This window comes from Rhinopithecus bieti, unplaced genomic scaffold (assembly GCF_001698545.2).
Source record: "Rhinopithecus bieti isolate Rb0 unplaced genomic scaffold, ASM169854v2 scaffold_574, whole genome shotgun sequence".
NCBI lineage: Eukaryota > Metazoa > Chordata > Mammalia > Primates > Cercopithecidae > Rhinopithecus > Rhinopithecus bieti.
The window spans coordinates 2,150,470-2,168,855 of NW_016803605.1; the positions used below are offsets into that span (position 1 = coordinate 2,150,470).

Genomic DNA, 18,386 nt, shown 5'->3' on the forward strand with positions numbered 1-18,386 from the left:
AAAAAAAAAAAAAAAAAAAAAAAAAAAAAAAAAAAAAAAAAAAAGACAGGCATAAGAAATTATAAAAGTATTAATTTGGGAACTAATGAATGTCCATGAAATCTTCACAATTTATGTTCTTCTGCCACGGCTTCAGTCGGTCCCTCCACTCAGGGTCCCTGACTTCCCGCAACAGTTTCCCTTGGAAAGGCCAATGCTGTGGTGCCACTTGGACTCCAAGCCTGCTGAGTAGCAGGTGTCCTGCATTCCCCACCTCTCCCTATTTCTCCCACCACAGAAGCTCAGTGTTAGATGCTGTTTATCATTGCACATGAGCAGACCTAAGGGAAGAGCAAAGTATTTCTTCTACCAAAGTCCCTGTCCAAGTGGGAAAATAAAAAGTAGTGTGGACCAGGTGTTTCAAGAAAAGTGGAAAGGAGCATATTTCTTTGAGGCAATGATAAATATTCCTTCATGCCCCATATGCAATTGTGTCTGTGCGATAAGGGTATATTAGACTCCACTTGTTTACCTTCCAGCTTGGCATGAGGTTATTTCTGCTTGGAATCCTGCTACGGGGCTCTATATTATACCAGAGCCACTGGAAGGAGTAACAGTCATGTAGGAGAAGAAAAACTCATAGGAAACACTTGTTGACTGAACAATTCATGGAAATTTTATGCAGACTAATAAAAATCAGTGCAGGGAAATACAAACACAAACCTAGGCTTTCAACTGGCTGGTTCAAATATTCAGAGATCGGAGCAGATAATATGAGCTGGAACAGAAAGGGAAGGGAAGCCTCCTGGAAACTGTGAAAGACTAGGTTAGGAACAGCAGATTAAGCTTGTACTTTTTAGCTTCTTCATCATAATCCATAATAAGAAATAATGCTGGACATGGTGGCTCACAGCTGTAATTCCAGCACTTTGGGAGGCCGAGAGGAGGATCCCTTGAGGCCAAGAGTTCCAGACTACACTGTGCAACACAGCAAAACCCCATGTATACAAAAATAAGAAATAAAAAAGCTAGCTGGGCATGGTGGTGCACACTTGCAGTCCAAGTTACAGAAGGATGACGTGAGCCCAGGAGTTCAAGGCTGCAGTAAGCCATGATGGAGCCACAGCACTCCAGCTTGGACAACAGAGCAAGACCCTCTCTTTAAAAGAAAAAGAAATACATTTTATGTTAGTATTTATCCACCCCCACATACACACACAAACACAAATACAAACACCTATACAATTTAAACCAAAATTTAAGAATATACACCTTTGTTCCAAGAATACACCCTGATATATTTTATTCTATTCCATGTGTTTTAAAAATGATGGTGGTCCATAAATTGATGTCATTGATTACTAATAGTTGACCCACGGTTTACACCTAGGAAATAGTAATACCCACTGAATTCAGTACCTGCAATTGGAACATTCCACAGCCTAGAAATATTTCAGGTCTAGCTCTTTTCTCCTCTTTGCTGAATTTTCCCTGTCTCAGGCTCTGTAAGACCTGCCCATCAGGGAGGATGCCTCCATGGCACAGATCTGGGTTTTTAAGCATTTAACTGATGACTCATTTGATGAATCTTTGATTTATCTGGTAAGCATGAGACCTCTCAAAGCTGCTGACCTCTCATGTTAAGAGGCTGTTTCCTGTCTCAAGGTGTCCAAGGAACATTTGAGGCAAGAAATCATTGCCAAAACTAATGTCATGAAGTTTTCTCCTGTGTCTGCTTTCATGCATTTTACAGTTTCAAATCTTGTATTTAAATTTTGAATTCATTTTGAGTTGACTTTTGTGGACAGCGTAAGATAAGGGCCCCATTTAATTCTTTTGCATGCGGCTATCCAGTTTCTCAAAACCATTTGTTGAAGAGATCCTCTCACCATTGGGTATTCTTGGCACCCTTGCAAATGATCAGCTGATGCTATGTGTATGGATGTGGCACCAAAGGCAGAGGCAACACAAGCAAAAATGGATACTTGGGACTATGTCATATTGACAGGCTTCTGAATAGCAAAGGAAATAAGCAACCAAGTGAAAAGGTGACCTACAAAATAGGAGAAAATGTTTGCAAACCATATATCTGAAAGGGATTGAATGTCCAAACATATAAGAAACTCCCACAACTCAATAGCCAAACAAACAACTCAATTTAAAAATAGGCCAAGGGCTCGGCGCGGTGGCTCATGCCTGTAATTTCGGCACTTTGGGAGGCTGAGGCAGGCAGATCACTTCAGGTCAGGAGTTCAAGACCAGCTTGGCCAACATGGTGAAACTCTGTCTCTACTAAAAATACAAAAAAAAAAAAAAAAAAAAAAAAAAAAAAAAAAAAAAAAAAAAGCCAGGCATAGTGGCGTGTGCCTAAAATCCCAGCTACTCAGGAGGCTGAGACACAAGAATCGCCTAAACCTGGGAGGCAAAGGCTGCAGTGAGCCAAGATCGTGCCACTGCACTCCAGACTGGCAACAGAGTGAGACTCTGTCTTTAAAGAAAACAAAAATATAGGCCAAGTATTTGATTATATGTTTTTCCAAAGAAGACACAGAAATGGCTAATAGGTATATGAAAAGATGTTCAACATTACTAATTATCAGGGGAGTGCAAATTGAAACCGCAATGAAATATCACCTCACACTTCCTAGGATGACTATTATAAAAATAAAATAAAAGGTAAGTGTTGGCAAGGATGTGGAGAAACTGGAACTCTTGTACACTGTTGGAAGAAATGTAAAATGGTACAGCCACTATAGAAAAGTATGGAGGTTGCTCAAAAAAATTAAAAAGAGAACTACTGTATATTCCAGCAACTCTACTCCTGGGTATATGAAAAAAAAAAAGAATTGAAATCAGGATCACAAAAAGATATCTGCACACCCATGTTCATTTTAGCATTATTCACAATATCCAATATTTGGGGAAAAAAACCTAAATATCCATAAATGGATGAATGGATCAAGAAAATATGGCATATACATGCAACGGAATATTATTCAGCCTTATAAAAGAAGGAAAGTCTGCAGTGTGCAATAACAGAAATGAATCTGGAGGACAATATGCTGAGTGAAATAACTGCTGTTTACATGAGGTATTTAAAATTAACTCACGGAAGCAGAGAGTAGAGCAGTGGTTTCCAGGGGCTGCGGAGATGGGGGAGGGGAAACAGGTATCAAGTTTCAGTTACGCAATATAAATGGGTTCTAGAGATCTTCTGTATGACATAGCGCCACATTGCACACTTAAAATCTGTTAAAAGAATTTGAGAAAAGGAACACTAGCTGGCTCTAGTCTGACTAAAGCAAGGTCCTTTGCATTGCCCAAGGGGAGAAACAGCCTCAGACTCTCCTGGTTCGGCAAGGTCACGTTTAGGGTCAGTGGCAGGGGCATCAGCTCCCTAGGGTTAGTAAGCAGTCACCAGTTTTTGAGAGAACCAAGCTGATGTCCCAAGCTGAGACTCTTTTAACACAACAGACTGCACTCCCTCTCTCTTCCAGATTCAATGAATGTGCATCCAACAGGAGCACCTCTGGGCTGCCACTTTCAGACCAGAAAAGACTGCTGCAAATTTACTGATTCTATTATGTGACTGCCCCAGACACTTGGCAACACATTGCCTGCGAAAGAGCTGCTAACTCATGTGCTGAAGCTACACGGAAAAAAAAAAAAAAAAAAAAAAAATCAGTGCTCAAAAAGTTGCTGCAATTAATTAAGCCTTCATGAGAAAACAGGGCTCTAATCAGTAGTTGAGGCTTCTGTTTGGGTGAGGGAGAAGGGACAAGATGGAGGAAGGTAAACAAGATGGAGCAGTACCTGTTGTTTCCGGGTTCTTCATCACCAACTTTCCTGCGCGGAAAAATGCAGCCCACCCCCGGGAAGATACAGATCAACTGAGCATGTGCCAGGTGACGTCAAGTCAATCCGAAGAGATCGAAACTTACCCGGCCACGCCTATGGAGGCGCCCCTATCACGCCCTTATCCCGCCCACTGCTCTCCCGCTTCCAGTACCAATGCATAAAAGTCAGCTGACCGCAGGAGCCGGTGTGACTTCTTCGGCCTCCGCATTCGTGGACTGGGGAGCATCACCCGAGAGCGCTGGCGCGACTTCCCTGGCCCCCCCACACCTGAGGACCAGAGAATCTCGCCCGAGAGTGTGTGCATATTTGCAATAAAAAGCTGCCACTTTCTTATGTACTTTGGCCTCATGTTTAATTACTTAGCTCTCCTAAATTAAGTTACATTAAATTAAATTAAGACAGCTTCCCGTCCTGTTTCATAAGGAACTGGCTTCTGTGACCCAAGTCTGATGAGCCTGAGATAAGCTTGGCTTTACAGCATTGAGCTGCAAAAGGCAGGTCGAAGTCAGTGTGTGGAAACCCTGGGCTCCTGCAGACCTATGGTTGTGCTTATTTCCCAAGGCCTTAGTCCCTTGACCCGGCTGAGAAAGCGGGAGCTCAGTAGGTCACATGACCAGGCGTGAGCCAATCACCGTTGCCCTGGGATGGCACACACTGATTGGCCAGCCCTGGGCAGCGCTCCCACCCTGCAGGTGTTTGAAGTCTGTGTATGAGGGATGTGGTCTGGCTATGGGAAAGCGGGGAGCTGTTTCAATCCCCAGGGGGCAGGATTTCAAAGAAGAAAAATAAATCATTTCAATTACCTAGAGTGTGGAGGATTTGCAAACATTTCTGAATTCTCAGGAGCATTTCCCAATCCTTGAAACATAGTTTCTGGACGCTGTTAGTGCGCACTACAGTGGTACTCTCCAAGACCCACAGTAGATGCCTGACAACAGGATAGTACCAAGCTCTATATATGCCATGTATTTTTCCTATACATACATACCTATGACAAAGTTTAATTTATAAATTAGGCACAGGAACAGATGAACAAATAAGGACTCATAATAAACTAGGACAATGTAAACAACATACTGTAATAAACGTTATTTGAATGTGGTTTATCTCTATTTCTCTCTCAAAATATCTTAATAGTAATATTTTCAGACCGTGACTGACCATGAGTAACTGAAACGGAGGATAAGCAAGGACTACATGTACATTACAATGTAATATTCATCATTAGGTGCAAAACTATTTTTACACATTTATACAGCACAGTACAACACTCTTTTAGGAATGAAGTGACATACGCACAGGATAACATACTTTCACACACACAAAAATACTGACACTCTCTCACACACACACGCACACCAGCAGCCTGAGCAAAGCCTACATTTTGTAAAACCAGACACTCTCCCAAGCTCTGACCCCGATCTCTCAGGACACACTTCATTCAGGACGTACAATTTTACCATTAGCCAACATGCAAATTCTTCTAATCCTGTTTTTGAAATACCTAATATGACTAGAAGTTTATAAGAAAAGTTTTTTTCTAAGTCTCCTGCACTAATGGACCTTTCAGAATGCTAATTGTTCCGTTTCTGACATGTGTCCTTGAACTAAGTTCATTTTGTTCTTGTTTTTAATCCCTGTAATTTATCGGCAGACAGTAATTAGCTCAAAAAGGCACACTCTGGCAAACACACAACTCACAACTGAATCGTCCTTTCTATGGAAAACATGCCCCTCATGTCCCGCTCTTCTCTGGAAGGCAGATTTCCCTCAGTGTTTCCAAACTGAGCTAACTCCTGGCCCACGTTAAGAATCAGTCTCTTCTCTCTCTCTCTCGTGCTCTCTCTCTCTCTCATTTTTCTTTCCTGAATACCTGGATAACGCTGAGGACCCGAGCACTGGTGACTGCATGGTTAGGGTATCAAGAAAGAGCTTGGGTTCTTTCAAGTTCCCTAAGCAGAGTGATTATGTAATCTATCAACCAAACCAGGACACCATGGAGAGTAAACAGGGTCCGCTGATACAGTCTTAGGACAACTGGCATATATCCAACTGCCCTAGGCAGAACAAGAGGTATAGACACCCGACAAAGCAGCACTTCCTCACCATCCTGTTTCGGTTCCTACTATCCACTCTCCATGGATGCCTCTCTTCTCTTTACTCTCATGCCCCATCTTGGTCAAATGCCACCTCCTCCATGGAGACTGCCTATCCCTGCTTAGCCCAGGTGCAGCGAATTCGCCATCATCAATTTACCTAATGCTTTGTGCCTCCTGTAGTAGTGAGTTTGGTGTCGATTTTGCTATTTCGATCTGCCCTGTATTGGTAGTGATAGAACTCAACCCAAACCAGCTAAAACAAAAAGAAAATAAATGTATCAATTGGCTCACACGAATGGAAAGTTTTGTGTATTGGTTTTAAGTGCCGCTTGATCAAGAGATTCAAATAAAGATTGAAATCTCCCTTTCTCCCTCTTTTCCTCCCTCTCATGAACTCTTGGCTCCGTGTTCCTATGTTCTGGCTACAATTTCAAAATCTCTATTTCGGAAAATCAAGGCTGAGGTGCTACTGGGATCCCATCCCCTGAGTAGCTTCAGTCTCATCCCCTTCAAGTGAGACACCCTCCTCTGCCTGACTGCAATCTTCTTGAGGAACCTGGGGGTTATCAACTGCACAGACAGAGGGAATGATACTGGGTAGGCAAAGACAGCAGATATAAGCCACCCCCAACCATAGCTTCTGCTGGAAATATGTTCCCCTGGGGCTAAAAAAATTGTATCAGAAAAGCCAGCAAATATACACCCCTGGTCTGAGTCTCAAGTCCTCTCTATGACAACTGTGCTCCTTCTTTAGGGACATTTCTCCACCTGGCCAAAGAAAATCATTGTCATTAGGCAGCTCCCTTATTAAAAATCAGCAGATGGCAATGGAATAAACTGTTCTTATTAACACTAATATTCTTCTCTGGCTCAGTCCCTGGTAATTTTCTTTGCCAGGAAAGAAGGAAGGCAGGAGGTATTCCCAAATCAAGTCTGCGGTGCCTAACAAGATTCATCTCATGGAACGGTCAGCATTTGTAGCAGAGATGCCCTCAGGGCATTACACCCTTTGGGCTGTCCATGGGCAGATAGCATGATTCCTAAGGTTTCCAGAGCCAGTGCAATTCCCATGCAAGTGTGTGTGTGTGTGTGTGTGTGTGGTGCATACTTCTTTTTCTTTGTAACTTCATTTTCTTTGTGACTTTGTTTTCTCTGACCACATCTAAGATTCCTTCATATGAAATAGCTAAAAAGGTGGAAGGTAATGTTTGAACTGTTTATTATGGAGTGGGGAAGGGAGCTGGGGGTGGTGGTTGCTGTAAGTCCCAGAGTCCAAAGAGCCAAGAACTAGGAGCTCCAATGTCCAAAGACAGGAGAAGATGGATGCTTCAGCTCAAGAACAAAGAGAGAGAGGGAGATTTCACCCGCCATCATGTTGCTCTATTCAAGCCCTCAAGGGATCTTTACTCAGTCTACTGATTCCAATGTCAATCTCTTCCAAAAACACCCCCAGAAATAATGCTCCACCCACCATCTGGGCATTCCTTAGTCCAGTCAAGAAAATAAACATTTTCTCTCTTGTATGTTTAAGTTTCTCAAAAGTCATCCACTTTGCAGGCTGTGTTTAGGACTCAAATACCAGTTTACATTCACGTCAGACTTTCAACCACTGGCCCAGAGCAGAGCATCTTTCTCCAGGACAGGTTGACCTGCTGCTGTTCCCCTTCTTCCCTGGAGGGACAGCCTGTGAGCCTGAGCCCACTGGTGTCTCTTTCTAGAGGACACAGTGTGATCCAATGTGTCCCTGTGGCAGACTGCAGCTAAGGAGACACAGAGTTCTGCATCTAGCACCAAACGGAACTTGAAGTCTCTGTTCACAGACTCTGAGCCCCTCCCTCCCTCCCTGTCTGGGTGGGGCTTGTGGAGGATGAATGAGCTTCCTACAAGGACCACACTCTTGTTCTTCCCATCAATGCTGGGTTCTTGCAGGATCACAGGTCTCTTTGTGTGCATTCTTCCTCCTGTCTGGAGTGACATTTTCCTTCTTTTCCCAGCTACTCTTTTCTCATCCTTTGAGTTCAACAGATGTCTCTTTTGGTTGCAAGCGACAGAAGCCCAAACAGAAAAGGTTCAGACCAAAGAGAAATGTATGGGTTCCTGAAACCATATGTCAGACAGAGATTGGGCCAGGGCTGGGGTATGACCCCGGCTCTGTCTTGGTTTCTCCTTGCCCCTTCTCTCTGTCCTGCAGCCTCACACTCAGACAGGATTCTTTCAAGAATTGCAAACTTGGCTGAAGATACTTCTTGTCCCATTTCTTACCACCCATGTACAGGATGGGGGTGATAGTCCCAATTCTCTGACTCTCACCCAATCCTCCTTAAGGTAAGGAGTCATTTCTGATCCAATTTGGTACATACTGTGTCAAGCAGAAAGCGTGGTATTTGTAATTACCAAACACCTGCTGGCTGAGTAAATGGAGAATGTCAAAATGGTAATTTGATCAGAAAAAATTAGTCAAATGTGAAAAAAAAACTAAAATGTGCTTTTTGTTTCTGTTAGATGGTGACAACGGGTTGATTAAACCCACAGGTTTGTTTTTTTAAATTAATGCCAAACTCCTATTTGAGTCGTGTTTTGTCATTTATAAGGAGCTTTCACATAAGCCCATGTAATTCTCACACCACCTGCCTGAGCAGGTGGGTCATTTCGTGTGTTTCTGGGTTTGGTGACGGACTCCCAGAAGCTGGAGCCCACCAGACCTGGATGTCTCATGGGGGTGTCTGGTGGAAGTTTCTAACGTCTGGGGTCCTTAATCTCCTCATCTATGATATGCGGGAAAGACCAGCAGTAACAGATTCCATCCCCACCCCCAGGCATGTTGTAAGGATGGACGAGATGCTATAACGAATTGCCACCACCAGCGCCTTAAAACAGTACTAATTTATTCTCTCTCACTTTCATAGGTCACAATTCCAAGATAGGCTTCACTGGGCTAAAATCAAGGCATCTGAAGGGTGGTGCTTCTCTCCAGAGGCTCCAGGGTAAGATACTTCCTTGCTCATTTGGGTTGCTGGCAGAATTCAGCTTCTTTCACTGTAGAACTGAGGTCCCCCCTTCCCCGCTGGCTGTCGGCTGAGGGCCATTTTTTTTTGACACAGAGTCTCGCACTGTCACCCAGGCTGGAGTGCAGTGGCACGATCTCGGCTCACTGCAACCTCTGCCTCCCGAGTTCAAGCGATTCTCCTGCCTCAGCCTCCCAAGTAGCTGGGACTACAGGCCCCTGCCACCACGCCAGGCTAATTTTTTGTATTTTTTAGAACAGACTGTCTAGATCTCCCGACCTCATGATCCACCCGCCTTGGCCTCCCAAAATGCTGGGATTACAGCGTGAGCCATTGCGCCCGGCCGGCTGAGGGCCATTTGCAGCTTCTGGAGGCCATCAACACTCCTCAGCTTATGGCTCCTTCTTCCATATTCAAATCCAGCAATGCCAAGTCAAGTCCCTCTCACCCTCCAAATCGCTCCTGCCTCCTCTGCTGCATCTCTAGGACTCTTCTGATTCACTCTCCTCTTCTGATCCACTATCCTGGATCATCCAAGATAACATCTTTATTTTCAGGTCAGTTCAATGCCATGTGACAGACATATCCTCAGGCATAAAGACAGCTGGGAGAAGATCCCAGGGGCCCAAATGCCACCTACCGCAGGGACTTAGGCTTCCCACGTGTGAATCTAAGCACTGTGCTTCTAGAGACTTGGTTTGTCACGACTGAGAACTATGGTGACTGCAAGAGCAGATTCGGATGCCAAACTTGGCCAGGGTTAATCCCATCTCCAACAGCTCCTAGTTGTGTGATCTGGGGAAACCCACTTACTGCTGAATACCTCAGTTTCCCCACCTGAAATATGGATATGATAATTATGTTTCTCCTTCATAGACCCTTTATGAAGACTAAATATAACTGTCAGCTATAATCATTATCACCATATTTGCACAAGCATTTGCATTTATTCATTTTACTGGCGTCCTTTGTAACTATTGTTGAAAAGCTATCTCTAGAACAGTTTATAATCAGCCCATAGACAAGGCAGGGATGACCTTTTACTTAGAGTAGAAAGTATTTTATCTACATTACCTAAAAGTACACTCACACACACACACACACACAGCCTGTGAAGTGGATACTCCCATTTAACAGATGAGAAAACTGAGGTGAGCAGAGGTAAAGGGCTTGTTGCATATCCTGGATTGTCCTAGACCAGCGGGGGTGGGGTTAGTCTACCCTGATGAGGAAGAGGGACAGTGGAACTCTGTGAGGCATCAGTACAAGCTGTATTTTTTGTAGATAAAATAATTTCTACTCAAAGTAAAAGGTTGTTATCATCATCCCTGCCTTGTACTTGAGATGACTGTAAACTCTGTTCTAGAGATAGATATCTAGTAATAGGTAGAAAAGACACCAGTGAAATAAATAAGTGCAAACATTTGTGTAAATAAGATGATAATAATTACAGCTGACATATATTTTTCATCTTCACAAAAGGCCTATGAGGGAGATACAAGCCGAGCAGCCACATTGACATACAGAGCTGCAGTTTCATATGGAAATGAGTTTACAGCTCAGGTGTTCGGGAATAAAAGGTTGGGTTGAGAAACTTTGAAAGCACTGGACCAGTGATTTCCAACTCTGGCTGCACATTAGAATCAAGTGGACAGCTGGAAAAACAGACCAAGGTCCAGCCCCTACCCCAGTGAGATTCCAACTGAAATAATCTGGCACGAGATCCACTGACAATATTTTTTTAAAGCTCCCCAGTGAGATTCTAAGACCCTCACATCTTTAAAAAAAGACAGGAAGGATTTTTTGACTCTCCCTCTCTCTCTTTGAGATACGGTCTCATTTTGTTGCCCAGGCTGGGGTGCAGTGGTGCCATCTCACTGTAACCTCGATCAATCAATCCTCCCACATACCACGCCTGGCTAATTTCTTGTCTCTCTCTTGACTCTGCTGGGTATTTTTTCCTCCAGGTTGTTTTTGTTTTGTTGTATTTTTTTCTTCCCACCTTTGTCTTTCCTGTTAGAGGTTTTCCTCCAGTGTTCAGGAGCCCTTTGCTGACTGTTCACATTTAAAGGTGAGAAACCAGCCGGGCACAGTGGCTCACACCTTTAATCCCAGCACTTTGGGAGGCTGAGGCGAGCGGATCATGAGGTCAGGAGATCGAGACCATCCTGGCTAACACAGTGAAACCCCATCTCTACTAAAAATACAACAACAACAACAACAACAAAATTAGCCAGGCATGGTGGCAGGCGCCTGTAGTCCCAGCTACTTGAGAGGCTGAGGCAGGAGAATGGCATGAACCCAGGAGGCAGAGGTTGCAGTGAGCCAAGATTGCACCACTGCACTCCAGCCTGGGCAACAGAGCGAGGCTCCGTCTCAACAACAACAACAAACAAAAAAAGGTGAGAAACTGAAAAGCCTCCCTGAAACTCTGGGTCCAATAGCAGGGCCTGACAAGCGGGGGACGTTTCTGGAGGGTGATGTGGCTGGGCGGCTCATTTCAGGGTCACCGTCAGTATTCACAACTTCCTGTTTGTTATTTCCACCCAGGCTCCTCTGTCTCCACAGAGACTCCAGCCTGGAGGGAGGGCACAGAGGGAGCTGGTGAGCCTGGCTGCCTGCATTCTGCAGCTGACCCCCAGAAGTGACAAGGGCAGCATCCAGGCTGGTAGGGGGATGGTATCCAGAGGTTCTAGAGACTCTTAGGGAATCTGCCACACTCATGCCTCCATTTTGAGTTGGTCATGGTTCCCCCTACACCTGAGATTTTTCGGTTCTCTGCATAATGAACCTAACTCAGTTTTGGTTGCCCCCAGTGCCGGGTTAACCTGTCTTTGGTTGGCTAAGTCAGCAACTATTTAATCCATTTTGCAACCCTCAAATTCTATCACTGCCATTGTCTCTCCCTTTGCTTTGTTCTTGTGGGTTTATGTCATCTCCCACTTTTAAAATAAAATGACTTTCCTATATTTTAATGGTATTTCTGAAGAAAGTGAAGTAAAGCAATGGAAATAAGTATGTTTACCTAGAACCTACATGAACCTTTTATTTGAACACACAGATTAGAGAGATGGAGGGGAAATTATGTTGACAATTCAGTGCTGCCCCTGAAGACACAGGTCTCTCTCTGTGCTACAGCGGAAAACCACTGCCTTCAGGAGGTAGTAGTGAGGTGGGACTGGGCACCTACTGGCTGGGTGATGTTAAGCAAGTGACTTGGCCTATCTGGATCACAGTTTCTCCATCTGGAAAATGAGGATGGTCACAGTGTTTTCTCTTGCCTGGGGTCACTGTGAGGATTAAATGAGTTAACAAATGGAAACACCTATAACAATATCAGGCACCTAATAATGCTGTGTTTGCTATTTTAGTGTTATTACTCTTTGGTTTCAGGCGGAGGAAAGGTTCTCATTCACATAGACTGAAGAGCACTTGCTCAGTTTGTTACCAGCTGCAAAACAGTTTCATCAAGTCAGGAAAGACAAAGCTCAGCTCCATATGATTCTAACTGCTCCTTCTTCTTTTCTCATCCATTTATTCTTGACCCCCAAGATATGAGTTAGGGAAGCACAATCTCTTTTTTATTTTATGGCCTTGTTTTCCTTGGTTGGTGTCATACCGTTAAACCGAATGCCCATCCCAGCCTTTAGAAATTCAGCGTAGCTGGGACTTTAATATCTCTGCAGATGGATGAGGGCAACAGCAGTCAAGAATGTGGCTTAAAGTGAAATCCCCTTTTCATGAGCCCATGAAGACAAATGACAGGAGTCAACTGCCACCAGTCAAAAGGGCCATTCGCATTTTCTTCATTTTAAAAATAGTTCAGGTGCTTCTTTAACTGCAGCCCAGTCAGCTCACTGGGTATTTTGTATGTGACATCCTTCCGAGTCTTGCTCAGCTGTCTGAAACCAGGCCAGGGAGTGACCACAGAAAAAGTACTGTTGGATTAAACAGACAGCAACTGGATTGGATTAAATGGTTCATTTGACATTTAAGAGTCCCTCTGATGCCACTCTTCAGGTTGTACTCCTGCTGAAATGTTGTCATGAACTTATTCTGGCCCCTGTCTTTTGCTAAAAGTCAACTTACTTAAGCGTCAAATTTAAATTCGGAAGTATTTCCAGCACAAATTTTTGACTTCTATTGAAAAATCAGAAACTCTGATCCTACTGGTCCCACCTGCCTCCATGGAAGGAATCAGCTGCGGAGCCAGTGCCCTTTCAGATGGGGCCATCCACCCACAGTCCTCACCACTCACTGTTCTCTAAATATATTACATGACTGGTCCCTGAAGTCCTCTGGATGTGTGACCCTTCTCACATTTACTCATCAAAAACATTAATCACTTGCTATGTTACAGGAACTGTACTAAGCCCTGGAAATGCAGAGAGGGACAGAACATCATCCTCTTAAATAACTCAGAGTCAATCACAGGAAAAGTGTAGAAAAGAGCCAGATCTAATCAAGTGATATGTGGGTCACAGCTCCAAGCTATGAGAACCTGGAGAAGAGGCTTATTGCAATTGCATTGGTCAGAGGGAAATTCACAGGGCACATGATGCCTGTAATAGGCAGAAATAATCTAAGTAAAGAAGCAAGGACCTTCCATCCAGGCATAAGGAGAAGAGTGAACTAAAAGAACATCGTAGCATCGTGAAACTGCAAGCATTTCCTAACCCTCTAATGACTCCAACCTTGGGAGCACTTAATGGCTCAAGTGTAATTTAAAGTCTTTTAACACTTTTCTGTAAACCCCAGGTTATTTAATGCTATCTCGTTCACTTAACTTTCTATTTTACAGCACTGGGCCGCCCAGCTGACTACAGTTCCACAGGAACAGGGGCTGTGCTATTCACTTTTCATCCACATATGTGCTGGGCTCATGAGGGGACCCAGCTATGGGCTTTAACTGCTGGTATGGCTGCCTAGCTGAGTGTGTGCGCTAAGAGGAGAATTTCAACAAAATGAAGAAAAGCAAAGGCTATACCCTTGGTTACCCATTCTTCTGACTCCAGACTATAATGCTCTCACTGTCAGAGTGGAGGATTATCTACTCTGGATGCCACAATGAGTACAATGTCAGGGGAAAAAAACACACACACACACACAGGTGTACTTTACTTTTTGTTTAATGAATCTGCTAGGGTTTGCATGTGGCCCCCAAAGTTTATGTGTTGGCAAGTTAATCCCCAATGCAATAGTATTGAGAGGAGCGGTCTTTAATAGGTTACGATCACTCTGCTCTCATGAGTGGATTAATGTCCTAGCTCAGGAGTGGGTTTCTACTAATGTAAGTTTGTCCCTCTCTTGCACCCTCTCACTCTGCCCTCACTTGACCTCGGCCTTCTGCCATGGGATGATGCAGTAAGAAGGCCCTCACCAGATGCCACTGCTATGCTCTTGTACTTCCCAGCCTCCAGAACCATGGGCCAATGAACTTCTATTCTTTATAAATGAGCTGTCTCAGGTATTCTGTTATAGCATCACAAAAAAAATGAATAAATGAAAGACATGTGGAAATCGTTCCTCAAAATGAAAGAAAGTGAGATTTTAAAAGCTGTTTCTCTAATCCAGAAGTTGGCAAACATTTTCTGTAAAGAGTTATATAGTAAATATTTTAGGTCTCTGTTGCACCTAAACATAACATCATGCTCAGTGTTTCTGTTATAAGGTTATTAGATTCTCTCATAAAGTGAAAGTAGCCACAGACAATATGCAAATAAATGAAGATGGCTTAGTTCTAATAAAACTTTATTTAGAGACACTGAAATTTCCATTTTAAGTTATTTGCATGCATTACAAAATAATATCTTGTTTCAATTTAATTTAAACATTTAATAATATAAAAGTAATTCTTGATTCATAGCTCATACAAAACTAGGTGGTATGTTAGATTTGGACTTCAGAAGGCCATTTCCTGAGCCCTGCTAAGTCAATTTAAGCAGATTCTCAGCTCCCTGGAGCTCAGCTGTGGAAAGGTAATCACCTCTTGAGTGTAGACCTTCTGTCTTTCATTAACAGAAACTAATATATATAGGAAAATCAATCTGTTTTAACTTAATCTAATGTGGTTATTAAAGGCTCCTCTCCCTTTATTATCTAATGCAAAGTACAGGCAATAAAATTCCACACTGACTCCACTGGGAAGCCAAACAATTAAACAACTAGGCAATTAATGGTATAATTAAAAACTTTTCCATTATATTATTTAGTACCCATCAAGAAGGGTTCGCCTTCCATGATTCAAATGCCCTCACTAAATGTCATTACTTGGAACCAAAGGCCTCTACTCACACAGAGGCACAGGTAGGATGGGGCAAGGAGTGTGAAGTCACAGACACCTGGCTCACCCTCACTGGACGAGGGCCCTGATGAGCAGGTGACAGCCCCAAGAAGCCATAAGGCAATGTGAGGCTGTAGTGGATCCTTTCATTTTCATCATCCCTGAAGACTACTCTGAAACTCCCCTGCAGACTGTCCCTAAAAAACAGTTCACGGACTACGTGCCGCCATGACCCCTGATCACTGTTACTTCTGAATACTCCTCCTTCCTCATCATAACATTATCACCTTGAGAACAGGGACATGCCGGTTACCAGAGCAAGCAGGTGTGATGTTTCACATGTGGTCTCAGCCCAGCCTCTCTGCTGTTTACCTAACTCCATCTGGGCTGGGCTCTGCTTCTCACTCCTGTGGTCAGATGATCACTTTCCTTTGTTACTTTATCTGTGTAAGATTAACCCAGCAGCCTTTGTGTAGAATGGCTTAAAAAAGATGTCATTCACCATCTATTTCTTCACTTCCATCTAGTCTCCTAAACTTCTTCCTTCTAGCTTACCCTGTCTTCTTATCTTACAGTCTGTTGGAAGATCTCTTCATCAACGCCCACCTACCCCTCAACTCCAGACCCTGGAATTATCTCACCATGACCTACCTCTACCTTTTCCACTCAGAGAAAGCCACATTCTCTGTCAGTCTCTCATCAAGGTGTACAAAGCTGATCAAACTACCTAAGTCGAGGTATAAATGACTGATACGTGTCTGTATTCCCAAGAGATATTTGTTCTTTTCAGCAAAGTCACCTGAGTGACCAAATTTGAGGATATTCCAAGAAAGCGTTGGAAAGGAGACTGCAGGGTAGGGTGTTTCTGGGGCCCTTGATTGAGGAGGAGGCCTGTGTTGCACCATCTGATGCTCCCATTTAGACATTAATTCATTGAACCAAAGGTCAAACCAAGCACCAAGTATATGAGCTCAAACAGTGGACATTGCAGAAAAAGGAGCACTGTGATCTTAGAAAGCTGGCCTTGGTCCAACAGATACAAAACTTAGAGTAAAACACGTTCCCACTGCGAGCCCCAGATTCCTCATACATTAAATAGGGATAATAATACCTCCTGCCCAGTCAGGGAGGACTTCAGGCACACGGATTGTCCTGGAAGGAGACACATGCACCCCTCCACTGATTTTCTTTAAATGTTTGCTCAAAGTTAATTCAAAGACTAATTTGGAAAGGTTAAGAAGGCCAAGGAGTGGAACATCCTTTTCTCCATCAATGCTCTGAGCAATTCTGCGCTGGCTCCTAAGAATACATCCCACCCAGAAAAAGCAAAATCTGTCAAGTTTACTGGACCCTTCCTAGTTAGGAGAGAATTTTGTATTTCTAATTAGAATCAGGTTTTCACTCTATCAGGTCCCATAGTACATTTATCAAAACTAAGAAGGTAAACTTGGGCGTGTTACTGTTCAATAAACCCCACACTTCATTTGTATTTCACCAGCAATTTTTTTTTTTTTTTTTTTTTTTTTTTTTTTTTTTTTTTTTTTTTTGAGACAGAGTCTCACCCTATCACCCAGGCTGGAGTGCAATGGTGTGGTCTTGGCTCACTGCACCCTCCACCTCCGGGTTCAAGCAATTGTCCCATCTCAGCCTCCCCAGTAGTTAGGACTACAGGTGTGTACCACCACACCCAGGTGATTTTTGTATGTATCTCACCAGCTTTTTTACTGCTGATCGCATTTCAGGATCCAAACCCGAATATCACATTGAATTTACTCATCATGCCTCCTTCATCTCTGCCTGCTCATGGCGGCTTCTCAGACTTGCTTTGTTGGCCATTACATTAAGAGAGGTTTGAGGAGTATTGGCCAGGATTACTAATATTTTATAGAATATTCTCAATTTGGGTGTGTCTGATTTTTTTTCTCATGATTAGACTGAGGTTATGTGTTTTTGGAGGAAGATCACAGACATAAAGTGCCTTTCTCACCATATCCTATGAAGGCCACATATTGTCAACACGATTTGTCATTGTTGATGTTAATCTTGATCACCTGCTCGGGGTCGTGTTCAGCATATTTCTTCATTCTAACATTATTCTCTGTACACTTTTCCAGCTCTATCTTTTGAAAGCAAATCACTAAATCCAACCCTCGTTCAGGGGAGGGATGGTGAGAATTAAACTCCACCTCCCAGAGAAAGGAGAGAAAGTAGCTACATAAAGTTTTTGTAATTCTTGCTTAAAGGAGATTTGTCTGTTCTTCCCATTTATCTTTTCAGTCATTAGTTTGTATCAGTGGGGACTAGTGGATCCTTTTACTTTATGTTTGGCTCCTCCAACTGTTTCCACTTTCGTCCTTGAGAGCTTTCTCGGGTTGCCCCCATGTCTTCGACATGCCCCGTCCTTTCGTTGTTTTGAGCCCTCTTTTATGTTTGGCCCTGTGGCTCTTCTTGTATCTTCCAATCATATGTAAGTGGATTTTTGACATTGAAACCTTTGTCATACTGGCGCTACAACACTTCTTTAAACATCGATATTGAAAATTTATTGAGTTTGAAATTTTATAGATTTTGTTTTTCTATCAATACAATGAGATGAAACCTGATTATGGAAGAAAAGAATAAGCCAGGGTGATATTGTCCCTCTCCTGCCCGAGGCTTCTGCAAAGCCGACTCTTCATTCATTGGGCCTCCTTCCCCACCTGGTTGATTCTGACTCAGGCTCCAAATCCATCGCACCAGGTACGGGGGCTGCTGTCTCAGGGATGCCTCCCCTGCCCCTGGTCCAGGTCCCCCCAGTGCCCACTCTCTCTGGATCAAGCCCCCTCATGATGGCTTCGCCTTTTGTGAAGGTGAAGCCCATTGTCATGCACTACTGCCTCCTAGTACTAAAGCAGCACCCTGGGAGCATGGATGTGTCCATGTTCCTCACCTCTTGTGTTTCTGGCTCCTCACACAATGCTTGGTACACAATAGGTGCTCAGTAAATGCCTTTGAATGAATCACTTTCCTGTGATCCTCACAACTCTCCATGATGGTGTTGACATCGCTAATTGATGGACAGGACATTAATGAACCTAGTGACGCAGTGACCAAGACAGCCTTAGCATCCCCTCTGCTTGGCTAAACCACAGTTAGGTTCCCCAGCCCACAGTCCTCTGACCT

General features: G+C 43.6%; 1 long non-coding RNA gene across 4 annotated transcripts in view; it reads left to right on the forward strand.

Moving 5' to 3' along the window:
- Positions 1 to 18,386, forward strand: part of LOC108540427 (uncharacterized) — a 38,708-nt gene that overhangs the window by 6,705 nt on the left and 13,617 nt on the right. Inside the window, exons 2-4 of one of the 4 annotated variants that reach the window (XR_001888663.1) lie at positions 8,843 to 8,920; positions 9,197 to 9,498; positions 15,800 to 16,715. This is a non-coding gene — a long non-coding RNA (uncharacterized LOC108540427). Of the gene's footprint in view, positions 1 to 8,842; positions 8,921 to 9,196; positions 9,499 to 12,334; positions 13,710 to 13,742; positions 14,361 to 15,799; positions 16,716 to 18,386 lie in introns of those variants that run through there. The other 3 variants (XR_001888667.1, XR_001888664.1, XR_001888666.1) reach the window with 3 other exon arrangements.